A 17462-nucleotide genomic window follows, 5' to 3' on the forward strand; every position below is an offset into this window, starting at 1 on the left:
AGACATCTAACAATACTAAGAATATGCAAGATAAAAACATACTGAGGAAAGAACTTAGTAAAGGACCTCATGTTAGAGACAGTTTTTAGGCTGAAAACACAGTTATCTTCAGACACTCTTTCAAAAATATTATGACTGATTTTTAAATACATTGTCTTCTACATAAGTAATAACATCCTATAATTGTTACATTCCCATTCCCATTCCCATGAGAGATTCTTTCAGCCCAAAATTATTCCCCACCAATATATTATTTGTAAAAAGAAGGTTGGGGTTTTTTTCCTTTATCCTTCTCTTTTAGTTCCCTTTCTATGTATGCTTTAGCACCAACTGATTCATTGCCCAGTTAAGTCAATGGTAGGTACATCAGAACCTCTTCATGAACATTCACAGAGCTCTATAGAAAAGTTGCCCAAAAAGCAAATCTGAATGAAAAACTAGGACATCTGTCACATAGACAAGTAACCCCGAAGAGGTGTTTTGTTGAAAGAAACGGAAAGAGAAAAGGTAGCTGTGAAAAAGAATGTTGCCTGGACTTTTACTTTAAACAGCAGAGAAAATAAGTCAAAATATCTCTTAAAAATTGATACATGTTGTGGAGTTTTCTGAAGTCAATACTGTTATCCTTTCAGCAAAATACTCGTGTTATATGCTGCTTATCCAGGAAAGGAAGTATTCCTTGCAGAAAATTCCAGGCTTTCGAATGGTTTTAGAAGGTGTGAGGGATGTTTAATAAATTTTAGTAAGAACTCTTACCTATTTGCAGGCAGCCTTGCTGTTGACAAGGCTTCTACATGAACAGGTCCTGGGAGAGGTTTTCCAGACAACTAGGGCAGGCTGCACAGCATGCTGCTCTACTGTACCCATTGTATACCCCCAGGCAGAGCTCCTACCACAAACTATATTCATTAATACTAGAATTCTCCTAAATTGCAAATTCTGTACTAGGATCATAGCCCACCATTTTAGCTTACATGGACAATATCAGGACTTTCCAAACAGAAGGAACGCTGTGTGTTCCTCCTGCTGATGTATCGGTAGTACCAAGGTACTGAGATGCTCAGTTCCTTTCTTCACACTGCACAACTCAGGGATGAGCATGCTTTGTAAAAACATGTGCATATTTCATAAGGCATATGAAAAAGTTGGGGTTGAACAAGCTACGTTAATTTTGGTTTTCTTAATTTTAGAATACTTGTGGGCGTAATTACCAAGAACAGTAGGTATGGCATATCCAAGTCAATATTGTGATTTTTAAATTGATTAAGACCTTTTAGTATTAGAGAAATGATGCTAATTTTCAGAGCACCAGACTTCTGAGCATTTGATCATACTTTGGACAGAAAATATTTTGTACTTTTAAATGCTCACTTTCTATTTCTCTTCTATTAAAAAAAAAAGTTCAAAGGAAATATTTGAGCTGTTCCTTCATAATCTCTATTAGTACATAAGTTCCTTGAACCTGAGCTATCATGTCTGGGTCTTACCCAGTGGAGCTTATAATTTGTTTGATCTGGAGCTATTTGGTTTTGTGCCTCCTGGACCAAGTCCCTCTGGACCCATCTGACCTTAAAAGAATTGCTGTTGACTCAGACATCCTTAATTCAGCTGTCAACTTTAGCAGTAGTTTGACTGAAATTAAAGTTAAATCATCCTTTACCTAAGCTAGTTTGCTGGAATCCACACAGTCTAATTGAGGCATCCTTTTAATAAGAGACCTTTCACTAAGCTATTCTTAATAAATACAAGAAGAATACATCAAACACATTAAAATCCTTATGTGTTGTAAGATAAATTTATACATGCTTTTTTAAAACAATGAGATTTTTTTTTCATACGTGGCTTCATTGTTAAGGTTCAATACAACTTAGATTTGACACTTCCAAGTAGTTATTTCTGAGCTATCTCATGGCAAAACTCTGACCATAATGTATATGAGAAGATGCACTCTGTCATGTTCATAGAACTCACGAACAACTGCTTTAGGTTCTATGTAAACAGACTGGGAATGATTTGCTAGGGGATCAAGGAAATTTGCTTCTCCACCCAGATTAGAACTAGCTATTATAAAATAAAGCACTAAGTCATGTGGCACTGCAGCAGTTTATACAGGTTGAACTTGCAACTCTCCCAAATGAGCTTGAATATGAAAAATTTTATTCCAAAAGGAAAACTGTGCTGAAATGCTCATTTACAAATTCTGTAAAGGGTACAGAGATGAATGGGATTTTCATTTTATCTGTAAGATGTCCTGATTACGCTTGAAATAGGCTGTGAGGATTTATACAGCAGACAATAACAAGGTACTACATAATGGTCCCATCCAAACAACAGCCTGAGCAACCACCTTTCTTCTGCCAGTCATATTCAGTATCTGCGCCCCCCATTTTTGGAAAGTGTGAACTATTGCTAAGGTTTTCCAATTAAAGGCACTATGATAGATAACTTAAAAAAAAAAATGGTTTTAGAAGTTATTTATATTAAGTGCTTCAGTAAGGCAGTGAACTGCCATTATATTGCAGAACTCATTAAGCACCATATGTTTAAAATTTATCTGACCCTAATGTCATACTCCTAAAACAAGATTAGAGGTCATGCTTACAGTGCTATTCTAGCAGTGATTCTGGAAAAAAAGAATAGAAGTCTTTCTAAATATCCATTTCAGACTGAATTCTTAGAAGGTTGTCTAGCTGGAAGAGTTAATATGGTCTTTAGCGGTGTAAACAGGTGGATAACTGGAAAAAAGTTAAGTGATTGTATTATTTGAGATGTTTACTGGGATATTATATCCAAATCTATTCTCCACACACTTAAAACGATGTTGCAAAATTTGAGAGAGTAGAGTAACAAACTGCAAGAATGATTTAAAGACTGAAAAATCTGCCTTACAGAAAGAGATTTAAGAGGTTCAATCTTTTTAGCTCATCAAAGTCAAGCTTAAGGGATCTATAAGTATAGACATGGAAAGAGGATATCTTACACCAGAAGGCTTTTCCACATAGCAGGCTAAGATACAACTATATGCCTTGACTGGAAGTTAAAGCTCAAGAAATGTAAATTAGAAATAAAGGTATGTTTTAAACAGTAAGAATTATTACCCAGTGAGGAAACTTAATAAGGGTTGTTCTGGATTCTCTCATATTTGAAATGTTTAAAACAAACCTAGATTTTCCCTTTTGTTTCTTAAAAAGACCTGACATGACATGGCTTGATGTTGAGCTAGAAGATTATGAGCCCATCCTCGTAGTATCCTGAAGACAGCTCCAAGTTTTTATTGTTCCCTCTCTGGAACAGCCGGTGACAAAGCTTGTGTCTCGTCTGTTCAGCACAGGCAGAGAAAGCTCTGGTCCATCTGCAAAATCCCACTATAGTCATATCCATTAAATGTCCCTGTGGGGTCAACCAATGAGTTGACTCCTTTTCTGGTCAATAATAACAATTAAAAAGACACTTTTGTGGTGAATTTATCTGATCTACTGGGTGAGATAAATCTCCAGAATAAGCTTCCAGAAAAGACCTCTTTCTCACTGTTGATTGTTGTTACACTAATAATCTTGTTATGAGAAAAAGGGAAAACAGCGTGCATGTGGAGTGAAGAATTTATTATTAGCCCAGTTAATGCTTTAACAGGCTAAAATTCCAAATTATCTAATTAATTTAAGAAAGCCTTATTGATAATGCAGTTTAAATTGGCATGCAAAACATTTCTAGTGTATCCCCTTTCCAGTGCTCCTCTAGGTCCTAATGTTGATAGTTTCAGACTTCCTCAAGAAGTGGGGGAAGGTGACAAAGAATCCCGAGGTCTTTGTTGGGAGGATTCTAATGTCCCTGGTGGGGGGTTCTTCCTTGTAAGTGTTGGGATCACTTAGGGTTATTTGTATATGTTTCCCTTATCACAGTCTGCTTCCTTCTTGGCAGTGCCCAGTTAAAGCCTGCAAGTTGCAAGAGATTTTCCCCCAACCCAGTGAACACAAAGGACTGTTGCTTGTTATGAAGGGACCACCAAGGGGTGCTAGGCCATCCCCAGAGCCAGTGACAGCAGGGGAGGCAAAGAATGGTCACTTGCTCCCTTGGCAACTGTTATCCCAGCTAAGCCCAGAGAGGGCCATGGCAAGGCCAAATAGCCCTGAGAGCTGGTGCTGTTAGGTCAGTTCAAAGCCTCTGGCTACCTACTAGTAAAAGACAAAAATTGCTTTTACTGGACTACATTTGAAGAGATTATAGAGTGACTACTCTAGCTGCAGATATCAACATTTCATCAGACTGCATCACCCATTCAAATCACTTAACATCAGCAATTTTTAATAAGGTCAGGAGCAGAGGACAACAAGCAATGTATAGAAGTAACAGAGACCTTAAAGAGTTGAACCTTTAGGTGCTTTTAGGACTCATACCATAAGTTCTAATTTTTAATTACTTGATAAAGACACAAGAAAGTTGTTAGTTTCTCTTGTGTAACCGTCTTAAAGGTCTTGGTGGTTTAGTTTAATACAGAAATATCCTTCTCTATTTTTTTTTTTTTTTAAAGGCAAATGTACCACCTAAGCAAGCAACCACATACTCTTCCATCTAATCTCCACTAATAGCTACTTTTGGTTCCTAGAGTAAAAGGCATAAACCTGTCATCCAGAAAGTTGCTCACTCCTCAGTGTTACAGCTTTTGGTGAAATTTATTCTTGATCCCAATTAGTACTCAGTATGTGTCCTGAACCCCAAGGATTCATTAGCTTCATAATTTTCATCACAGTTGGTATAACTGTAAATGCTATTATTCATATAGAAAAATCAGCCTTTAAAGGGTCACAGCTGTATTATTACTTTTTGAAGCTTAATCAGCACTTCACTGCAAAGCTGGTATTACTGCTTTGAATGGCAGGGAATTTCCTATCTGTATGGGAAATCTGAATGGAAGGTAGCTGCATGGGACTTCTACCAAAAGCAAATGTTAATTTACATTTATGTCCAAATACCGATTGCTTCAAACATTTCCTAGAGTAATTACTTACTTCTAGTATATCCCACATATGAATCAAGGGACTAAGAATGTTCTCTCCATCCTTTGGGGGTTTTTTTTGTTTGTTTTTTTTTTTTTTCTTACTACGAAAGTAACTATCAGAATCCTTCAGTAGTTGTTCTCGCAAGGGTTTTCTTGACAATGCCTGTTATATTGAAAGGAATTGTGGACTAATTTTCAAATGTACCTTATAATCATTATTCAGTTCAGGCAATATTTAGATACTTAATTTGACCTGATGGCAACTGAAGGCCTTCAGAAGGTCTTTGAATTTGACCCTGTAAAAGAATCAATAAAAAAGAAGCATTGTGAAATATTACAATGAATACAACAAACATTGAAATTATTTCTAATGCTTGCATTAAAGGCTTACGTAGTTGAAGGCCGCCTGACACAAAAGTCGCAGTTCACATTAGTGCGTAAGCCAAATAGGGGGAAGAAGTTAACATAGGCAGAAAATCAGGAGCACAAGGGATAAGGAACCTCAGAGGAAAATCTTTCACCAGCACAGTGGGTGGGAAGCAACTGTGGGGGAAGTGAAGAATGGGAGGACAGTCTGGAGAAAGCAGTGACAAAAGCAGTATTTTCCAAACAAAGCAAGCACCATGTATTGTAGCTGCTCTACTACTAATAACATTTTTTGTTTGTACAAAAAACCTCTCCATTCATGAATTTCACAAAGTTGGGTTCTCCTCCTGTTATTTTATTGGACACTTTACAGGTAAGAAGTACCTTTACCTTTTTACTTTTGGATAGGACATACAAGTAGTATGTTTCATATCCCTCAGTTGGTGTTCCACTTGCATTTTCAAAATGAGGTTTAGAAGGTGGTATCCTTTGAGGGTAGATTTTACTCTCAGCAAGTACAGCAAATTTATGCACATCTTCTAGTAAAAGCAGTGATAAAGATTGTTAGCTGTTATGAAAAGGCATACTAAAGAGCATTCTAACACCTGGAGACAAAGACCATAACGGTGGACTGGATATAGAAAAACACGAAAAAATATTTCACAGCGTTGAGTGCTGACAACCAGCAGAAAGCTGCAGTTCACCAAAACGTATCTTTACATGTAAAATTATCTTCAAGCTCAATTATACAATTTATGGAGCAAAAGTCGGACACACACACCGAGTCAGCTATTGCTTTGCTTTCCTTTGAATTGTTTTCTAGTATCAGATATCAGTCCTGAAACTGCAGAGCCTGGCAGTTTAATTTTTTATCAAGTTTTTCTTATTTAATCCTGACATCAATGTGTTTGTGCAATATTTAGAGTGCTCCTCAGGAAAACTCAGTAGTCAGGCTTTTTTATGAATAGCATAGTTCAAAGAGTGAAAGAGACAGATGTGTGCAGACCATTTGGCATTTCTCTATTTCTTTATATCATATATTGATTTTTGCTACAGAGGTGGGAAAACACTCTTTTGTGAAATAAACTTATTGAAAAAACCTCAGGTAAGGCTCTGGAGTTTCTTTGCCAAAACAAAAAAAAAAAATCAGCAAGCAACAAAAAAAACCGCACAAAGAATATTTGTTACTTCAGAAGATCAAGCCTCTTCTAATTAGGTCTTTTAAATCTGAAAGTAATAAGCAGAGTGATCACATACTTAAAATTTCTGCAAAGAAATAGTAGACTTCTTCAGTTTTTCTGAGATTAATTTCCATCTGAATTGGAATAGACATAATTCTATTTTGGATCAGCCACATAGACCACAGTTAATAACTGGTGAGTGTAGGACTGAAGTGACTTGGTTTTTAATCTCAAAGTACAGTTGCTTGGTAAACGCCCCGCAAAGACCATTTGCCTGCAGAGAAACGACAGTAACAGCTTGAAGCACCAGCGTTGTTCCAGACCACTAAAACAGTGCAAAGAGGAACAATGACGTACATAAGTATATAGGAAAACACCTTAAATCTAATCCTGCTTCCCTAGAACCCAGTATCAAAACCTTGTTGATTCCAGAGGATCGATACTGTCTTTTTTAAAGACAATGGAATGGCAGGCACCTTGAAGAATTAAATACTCTCACATGAAATACTTAATGATACGAACTTCTATTCAGTGATGTAAATGCACAAAATAGACCATAAGGAATGAGCTTTCAAAAATTATAACTGAACAGGATTAATTTATTTCAACAGTTTTCACTGGGACTTTTTTCATCTATGTTATTGCCAGTGCCAGAGCCATTATTTAAGAATTGCTACATTGAAAGTACATAATTAAAACCTCTATTATGCACCAGAAATGGTTTGTGCTTTACTTCCAAGTTATAGGATTATTGCAATTTTTTTCTCTTAATTAAGCATTATATGTTAATTCTGCTTTCTTCCCTTAGAGTCATTAGCATATAAATACAGGCACTGACTCTATCTGCAATACTCTGTAAAAGATTAAGTTTTTAAATTCCCATGGACTAATGATTTATTAGAAAATAAATATGCTTCATGAAATTACTGTTGCCCTAACATTTCCATTAATAAATGCACATCTAGAAAGAAGTGATTCTAAAACTAATTTGGACAAGATGGACAAATGGAATTTTAAATAATTAAATGGGTATTTACTATTTTAAATGCTATGCTTTGTTTAAAATATATGCCCTTGGTTTAGAGGCTATTTTATTTTCCATTTCAAATTATTCAAGAAAAATACGGTTAAGCATTTTTTGGTTGACATTTCTTATCTTTTGCAGCAAATCAAAATATCAGATGATATAGTCTCAATATTAATTATTGAAGATTGTGGCAATATTCTGAAGAAAGTTGCTGAATTGGAAGAAGTCTCAGAAATATGTTTTTCTACAAAATAGGAGAAATGAAATATTCAACTGCCAAAAAAAGCAGGAATCTATGTTATTCTTCATATCCTATCCATTCTTTGTACTGTCATCATTGAAATTATAGATATATATCCATACCCATTTTTCTTATCATAAAATAGGCAAAGACCATGCATTCTACCGAGTGATATAGATAACAGTCACAACATCACTGGTGAAAATGAAAGGCTGCTGTGTGAGAGATGGTATGTTTGTTTTCAGTTTTATACCATATTCCTCTAAGAGGGGTGATAAAGAACCCCCTGGCAGAAGGGGGATGTTATTCCTACCTCCTGAGTTCTCGCCCAGCTTCCAGAGTGTGCCAGAAGAAGCTGTGACAGAGTCACAGCAAAGCGCAGCATTCACATCTCAAGCAAGGAGCACACAAAAAGATCAAGGAGCACAGTCACAGGGTCCGTGACTTGGGCACTTTTTGTTTCAGTCTACATTTTGGAAAAACAGGACTGATTTGAAAGAGAATTCAGAATTAACTAGCATAATCTTCCTCCTATAGCTTGCCAAATGTCAGGGTCTCTTCTGTCTTATGTTGACAGCCTTTGTAAATCAGACTGGGTGATATTTGTTAATCCATAGGGAATTTCCGCATCTTCCTTTGCTTATGAATCATATGGTGAGCTCTTGGCAGCTGACCAGAAACATAGTACCTTTTCTCTACTGCATTATCAGTTGGAAAAGTTTGTTACTGTTCTCTGCTGCAGACACATTCTTTCACATGCTAAATTGTCTCAGGTGGACCTATTGTAGTGAGGTTAATACACTAAACCCATTTGGCCAGATTGCATAAAACTCTTTATTACTACACAGACACAGTTGCATCAGCTATTCATATCTTTCAGGGGCCTAAAGGAGTTTTCTGTATGGCCTTTTCAGTAGTTAATATATGTTCTGTAACAGCTTCTCTGGCAAGTTTCTTACAGTACTGCCCTATAGGCTATATAGACCACTAAACCAACTAAATATCCTGATGACATAGAAAAGGGGCTAAGATAAGACACGGGGGAAACAACAAGCAATTCAATGTTCCACATAGCCTCAGTCCTGCTCTGCAAACTCTCCATCCAACTCAGTCAGAAAATATTGGCAAATCCCACTGAAATATCATACCAAAGCAAGAAAACACTCATTCCCTTCCTACCTCGGGCAAGACACACATAAAAAACACCTAGTTCATTCACAGTGGTAGCGGTTATCGAGTGATGTCTCAGCTCTCCATGTAGCCTTCTCTAGCCTCCTCTTCTTTCTACAGCATCTTATTTTTGTTTACTTAGTTGCATTTTTTTCCCTAATCATACCGCTTTAAAATAGTAAATTATGTACTCTGGTACCATGAAGGTATTCAACCCATCTCCCACAGCACTCTCATTTGGAAAGTGTGGATGTCTGGGCTGGCCAAGCAGACTGTTAGTGGAATGTGAACGGGCTGGACAACGGGATCAATGGTGCAGCACATGCTGGCAGCTGCTAATAAGCCAACACCTGAACATGGGATCCACATTTACCAACATTTTCATCACCAACCTGGATGATGACACAGACTGCATCCTTAGCTACTTTGAAGATGACAATACACTAGGGAACTGGCTGACATGACAAATGGCAGAGTTTTGATACAGAGACACCTTGAAAAATTTGAGGGTTGGGCCAACAAAAATCTCATGAGGTTCAGTAAGCAGCGGCAGAAAGTTCTGCTGTGGGGTAGGGTCACCCGACGCATTGGTACAGGTTGGGAAAATGAATACTGACCTTTCCGTAAAGGACCTGGCAGTTACAGTGTATGCAGGAATGAATATGAGCCAGCTCTCACTGCAAGTAAGACAAACCACAGACTGGGCTGCATTTGACAAAGTGTAGAAAACAGATCAAGAGGGGCTGTTACACCCTCTAGTCAGTGCTGGTGGTGCCACATCTGGAACACTGCGCTCCCCACTTTGGGTCCACCTTTGGGTATCTGGAGAAGCCTGAGAGGGTCTACCAAGATAGTAAATGTTGAGGCAGCTGGGCTTGTTTGGTGACGTGAAGGGGCGGCTAAGGGACTATCTAATAGCAATCCACAGTTACTGGAAGGGTAGTTACAAAGATGATGGGGATAAACTCATGCTGCTGAATCTCTGTCCTTCAATATTTTCAAGACTTAGCCAAAGAAAACTTGACTTTGGCCAAACACTGATATGTAAAGGATATTGAAGAATGCAGAGAAGGAGATACATATAGCATATCTTTCATTCCAGCTGGCTGCTCTGAACAGCAGTATTTTCTTTGAAATATATAAAGCATTCTCTTAATAAATACCTGATGATTTTTTATATGAAAATTACTTATTTTTCCTTTTCAAGGACAGATTTGTGTAGAAATATCCTTCTAAAAATCCAAGGGAATCAGTGCTAAAGAACAGACTCAAAATCAAATTCTTCTAAAGATCTGGCCTCTAAGAAGTAAGATTTAGACCATAGCAGGGGAAAGCCAAATTTCAGATCTGAACTCACTCAAATTTTACCTATGTTAGTGTTTCAGATCAAGCATTTAACTCCAGTAAAGCAGTACTGGTAGTTGTAAAGAAACTGGTATTAAAGTGCTATCTTAGCCTATTAGATACTCTATTCTCTTTCCATAGAATACATAGGCATGTAATAAAAAGCTTTGATTAATTGCAATCTGAAAAGGAAATAAATCCCCTTAGCCCCCCAATATTCCATCATCCCATGAAGGGACGAGCAGAAAATACTATCAGGGAGAGGAGCATCGTATAGAATATGGTATTATAAGTATATACGTTTTGCAGGTCACAGAGTTGTGTATATAATCCTTGTGCCAGGCAATACCTGCCACTTAATAGCAGTGGTCTGGAGCAGAAAACATCTGTCTGTAGCTAATGAGCTGTTTTTCAGCCTCCTTCAATGTTAATAGCACTGAGCAAAGGTGATGGTGGAAGGCTATCTGCTTTACTTTGTAAGGCATTACAGGGAATTCTCTTTTGTAGTGCAATGCCACTGATGTTCCAGCCTACAGTGTATTTAATTATATCCTCATGTATGGTTCTCTTGTGTGTTATTAATCGTTTATTGTTACTTTTAATTATTATTTTTAAATATACCGCTGTTTTTCCAAACTTACTGGTTCTCAGAAAGAACAACAAAAATGCAACAATATAAAGAGATCTACGAAATTCTCAATGATCAATTAACCTGAAGAGCCACAACGGCATTCACAAATATGCTAATTTATGTCATTATGACTCCTATCTAACAAACACATTCTAAGACTGCTAGCAATGATGAGGCTGCTGGTAAAATGACAAGGAAAATACTTTTTTTTATCCACCCATTTCAAATAAAATTTTACAGGACATATAAAATATTGCAGTATTTTTTTTCAACCAATGCATTATCCACTGTATACACTAAATGCTCAAGAAGGACCACAGAAACTATTCAAATAAGGAGGCAATGAATAGTTTGGGATTTAGTGGCAAGGAATTTTGCCATCTGTGTCAAATCAAAAGAAATTTCACTTGGGGAATACCAGGAGAAGCAACATGCTACTGGCTTTCAAAGCTAACTCTCAAGTAAAAAAATGCAACTTTGTTGTTATGCTTTTATTTCATTCACGTAAAAATGTGAAAGACAGACTCAAACAGATCTAATGCATTATAATAACTAGGATTGTTGTGGGCAAAAAACTGTATTCAGCAAAGTCTCTGTAAAGCCTTTTGCTAAAAATTTTTTGCATTGGAAAAAAAAAGAAAACAACTGTATCAGAAAAAGAGTCTTTAAAAGTTCCTTTAAAAATTGAGACCTTTCCTATTCATGGAAGGTATAATATTTAGTAAAGGACAGACAGACTTCTGGACACAAAAGATAACTGATTTTGATGAAACCAAAACTTCCCACTGTCCAAGTGGGAGATACTTGTCTCAGGGCAAATACCTGTATCTCTGTATAAAAGACAGTTTTCAAAGATAACTGCTGAAGGTAACAAATGAACTTGGGGCACTGCCTGCCAGAAGTAGATGGACACAGGGGCTTATTCTTAAAAGAAAATGTTTGTTTTGGTTTTTTTCCCCTCCAGTTCAACTGAATCAGACCACTCCACTGAAATGCAGCCTCTCAAATGAGAACCCAGCTTAAAATAACTTCTGCCAACCTCAGCTGACCTTAACAATTTATCTTTGTGTTTAGATGGATACTCATCACGAAAGTATCTAACTGCCTTTTTCTATGGAGTAATATAAGAAAAATATTTCTCTTCTTTTTTGCTGGCTGGAAAGAAGAAGGTTTCATCGGTAGTGTCATTTTATTTAAAAGTCCAGTGAGTTTACTATTTAAAAGCATTTGTGGGAAAGCTTGGGCTCAAAGATAGATTTTGCATTTTCTTAGAAATGAGAAAGCAAAAGTCATCTCGTATTGACCTGCCTTGGTGAAAATTCTATAGACACAATAAAGTTTTCAGACACTGTCCCTTAATTCAATTTACAGGAGTAAATAGCTGTTGTGAAAATTTTATAGGCGAAAATGGGACCCTTTTGAGGATTACTGTGTGATAGATTCTGCCAATTAGATCATGAAGACAAAAAAAAAAAAAAAACAAAAAACAAAAACAAAAACACATGACCTCCACTGCATGTACTGCCTGACCCCTCTTCACAGGCCAGAACTCCAATTTGCCACAAAAATCACCTGATATTTTCTGTGGAAAAAAAGAAAAAAGAAAAAGACAAAACAAGAGGAATGATCCCAACCAAATCCCTCCTTCCCAACCATTAACTGTAGCTTGCCAGAAAATTAATTTTTGAGAGAACCAAATCTCTGGTGTCTCAGGCAGATTCTGAATAGAGTTATACGTCATTGCTCTCGATAGCTGGGTCAAGTAGTTCATACCTCTCCACTCCAGGGTCACTGAAAAACAGTAATTTGATTTAAAATGTTCAGAAGCAAAAATTAACCTATCCTTGTTCAACCTACCACTTATAGGTAACATTGTGATTCTGCTTATACAGTTTTAAATGAATACATGAACTGAAAAGGTAATTAATTTATTACAAAGGGCTATTTTTATAGGCTACAGTAATGGCTGAAAGCTTAAAGGTTTTTCTGCTTTAAAGAATAATATTAATTTTTTTTTGAAGATCAAAAGGAGATTGGGAAAATGATTTCTGTAAAAAGCAGTAGTCTTCTGAAGCAATGTCATTTACTTTTAGCTGTGATGTGATTTCCTTTGGATATAAATGTGCTGAACCTCAATCAGGATGCAGAGCAGCCAGTTAAAGGGGAACTTCAAAAAGCCCTGAAAAAGGCAAACCTGCGTAAAAGTTCACAGTAATTTCTGCATACAGTTCTGAAAAGGAAAGGGCTTTGTAACATGAGTTCTCAATTTGCAATTTAAGGTGCACTGTTCATCTAAGATGCTTTTCTTAAGACTGCTTTTTACTTTAAGATTCAGACAGACGAAAATTAGCCTTTAGATGTTTTCTCTTTTTAAAATTCTGTTTCTTCTTACGTTTCAGAAGCCTGAAAGTCTTTAAAATGGGGCCTTCTTTATGTAGCTTTTTGCACAAAAAGAATAGCATCTAGCTGTATCGTTTTCCACACTTTTAATATGAAATGTTAGAAAAGTAACTCACCTCAGTGGATAAGAATGACTAATCCTTCAAAAATATGGATAAAGAAAATTGAGAATAGCTAGAATGAGGCTGTAAAATAAAGCATATTCTATCTTAACACAATTTTAATATTTTAATACCTTTCAAATATCTTTCTAATTATGAAAAAATAAAGAGGATGGTTTTAATAAAGTACTGGGAAAGCCTCCAGGAGGCATAGGAAGCTTAATACAAGCCATACGTAAATACAGCCCTGTGACTTTGTTATAAGTATGTGACACATGTAAAAACATATAAATATACTGCTTTTAAAATTCTTTTTTGAAAATGGCAATTTTCATCTCAGCTATATTTTGAAACAAATGTAACAACTTGCCCAACAGAACAAAATGTAAATAGGCAGTTCCCATAGCAACAACAGAGAAACATAGAGGAAAAAGCAGAAATGAAAAAAAATGGGTGGGAAGGGGAAGTACCTAAGAGCAAGTCCCTTTGGCAAAATATTGACAGATGTAATGAAGTACCAGTAGAGGATGTTAAGACAGCAGCTCATACTCTTGCTGAACACTGAAACAGTAGGTCTTATAAGATGAATTAATACAAGACAAGACAGTCACAGATTCCAGGAATGACAAGTTGTCATCTTCTCTTAGAGCCAGATCACATGCTTGTAAAAGCTATAATGCAATTCAGAGCGCAAGAAACTATAAAGAATCAACAGTGTAATTTATATGCTAGCAGCAAAGACGACACCACATCAGATAATACTGATGTAGAAAAGATGAGAAAGACACTGTTGATAGGAGCAGTAGCCCTGTACAGCTATAACACAGGAAACCAAACTGGCTTTGTAACAGAGGACAGACTGTGGAGAATGTAGGAAGGCATCAGGCCAAAAGAGGAACTAAATTTCCAACAGGAGATGGGGATGTAGCAGGTGTTACAAAAATAATATTTTCCAACAGCCCTCAGGTCACCAAGAACAATCCATGATGGGATGCAATCATCAGATAATGATCTCCTGGGAGATAATGTCATTAGTACAGACCACAGGGATGACTCTAAATAGACAAAATATTACACATCAGGCTGCTTCAGTGCAGAAGGGGACTTCCTCTTTGGCAGTCTCTTTCTGTCCCATTTCCCATCGCTATAACCAGAATTATGATCCTGCTGTGTACTGCACATGAGGAAACAATCCCGTGCAGAATTGCAGTCCCTTGCTGGGAAACCATGGAGGTTCTAGCAGCAGCAACTGTAAATGTCTATTTCATCATTACTACCCTAATCTCCACTCATACATGTTCCCACAACCCCGACCCCAGCATTTAGAACACACCTAATAAAAAGATTGATCTAATGTATACACAACCAATCTGCTGAAGACCAAGTACTTGAGGAACAATTTAAAAGCTGACTCAATGGTTTAAGAATAGAGATAAAGCAGGATTGCCATGATTTTGCTGTGAGGTGGGCATTCCATGGTGGTGTTTAAGTGTGGGATTATTTTTAAGGCTTCTCATGTTTTGGTGGTATCTGTTAAATTCTGTTCCCCAAGCACTTTCGGGAATGAGGGTGCTCCACAGCGCTGTAAAGGGACTGGCCAGCATTTATGCAAGTCATCTAACATCAGGGCTCTAATAGGGATAAAAGTATGGAAGATGACTCATTCATAACCATCGAAAATGCATATGCAATCTTTTCTACTCTTCCCAGCATGGCGTGCCTAAATTCCAAACAGGACGTTCTGAAATGAGCCCAGCTCCTCCTTGATGTTCTCCACATTCTAGTTCCTGAATTTTCTTCTCTGGGTTTATATTATTTTATACTGAAAAAAACACCAACAAAAGTAAATGAGGAAATTGCACACAACTCCTCGGTTGGTTAAATACATAACTTTCAGCTTTGATAAGCTGCTTCTGGTTTTGAGTAAAGAGGACAGACCAAGGACAATTACGCAATTACGTTTTATCCCTGTTCAAAGTACACAGTGCAATTGTAGCTATACAGTTACTGAAATTCATTGCCAATGCTTTAAAATGACAAGAATTTTGATTGTTGCTTTCTCCTACCACATTGTTGTATTTGATACTTTGTTTTGACATTTTGACTTACACAAAAAAGTAATTTTCTTAAATGCATAGAGAAGCACGGACACATGTGATCATTTTTCTTGGCTATTGAGCAATTGTTTTAAATATATTTTTATACACTAATATGTAGATGACTATCTACCTAAGATGAATACCTTAGAAAATGAATGTGCCTGTTCCACTAAAATGATAACTACCCGTATTAAGAGAAAAAAAAATCACTTAAAATAAACATAAGCCAAAATTCCACATTGAGAAATTTTTTCTTCAGGCTTCAACAACAGATGAGAAAAGAATTATATCTAATTGTCTGAGTCTGCATTCTTTACATCTGAAGTAAATAAAAAGGTAAGCTAGCACAACCCATTGCAGAGCAAGACCAACATTTTCCTTTCCATGTGTTAGTTTCCACTTTCAACAATGAAATTAAATGTACTAATGAGTTTTTAATTATTAATTTGCTCTATAGTTTGGCATCAGGAAGAGAGAAAGACGAATAGTCCTACCACATAATGCACATAAGTTCACGGAGGTCAACCTTGGAAGGAGATTGTGAAGTCTAATAACATTGTTTTGCATTTTATGAAGCACATTTATTGGAATGGAATGACTATGATTTTTTTTTGTGTTGTCTTATTTTTAGTGGGTTTGGAAAAGCAACACAGCACCATGATGCAGAAGGTGTATATTACTACTGGCTTCCTAATAGGTGGCTTGCATTATATATTTAAAACATGTACTAACATGTATCGAAGTCTACTCTGGTATAAAACTTTCTGCCATGTAAAGTTGATAAGTGATTTTCACAAGTTCTCATGAATTTTAGAAGAGTTTGTTCAGCTGAGCCTGATTATAAATGTAAATTTAGAAACAGTAAGAATAAAGCTCAATGATCTAAATGCTCAAGAAATAAAAACAGAGGCATCAGTATGAACAAGAAACTGAATACAGAAAGAAAAAGAATAAATACAGGACCAGCCAGAAAATATGTTAAAAAAAAAAAAAAAAGATTGGTAAGGATTAATCATGTGCATACATATATTTTGGGAAAGGAGGGTTTATGTCCATATCACAAGAACAAGCTCCAGCATAAACACACTGCTGATGACAATAGATTTCATGGTGGCAGTCCTAGACTATCATTATTATCTGACCACTTAATAAGCTGAGGTACAATCAAACCAAGATTTAAAGTTCAAGTTCTAAAAGTTGCCTGATTTTCTATGACTGTTGTTACTCCTTAAAAATCACATGTCAATACTGAATCCAATCAGCATTATATATCTCAAGTCATTAAATTAAGTCCCCACTCTAACAAGGACAGCCTCCAAGGCGTACAATTTATAGTAACTAAGGTTAATGACAACAAGAATCATACTTCTGCTACTGTCTCACCAAAATATAAATAAAAACACAGCTTCAACCCCCCTATATTTTCCTCTGTTTTGTTTTTCCCTTCTATAGCAAGGATTGCCAAGACTCCTGTCATTCCTTTATGTTTGACTTTCATTTTCTGGTCTTTTACTTATAGATTTCAAGCTTCTTTCCTGCATAGTTCAGACACAGCAGTAGTGGGGAAAAGACAAAGGGAAAACAGATGAAGAAAATTTAAATCCAAATGAAATCTTGCAGATAAACCTTGAAATACAGTACTGTGCAAAAAATAATACATTCCTAAGGTTCTCTTCTGTGAGTGCCACCTGTGACCACTGGTAGGAAATAGAATAATCCGTGCCATATTAATTTTAGTCTTAAATACAGAGATTAAATAGGATCTGCTCATACAGCTTGCATGTAAACCTGGATAAATCTTGGTAACCGAGTTGTCTATTTTCATGGGTTATAAGCAAATATTTCTACGTGTTTTCCCTAACCTGGCCTTTTGTTAATGACCATTTTATTTTGGCTAGCAAATATC

Source organism: Mycteria americana, chromosome 4 (genome assembly GCF_035582795.1).
Source record: "Mycteria americana isolate JAX WOST 10 ecotype Jacksonville Zoo and Gardens chromosome 4, USCA_MyAme_1.0, whole genome shotgun sequence".
NCBI classification, from domain to species: Eukaryota; Metazoa; Chordata; class Aves; order Ciconiiformes; family Ciconiidae; genus Mycteria; species Mycteria americana.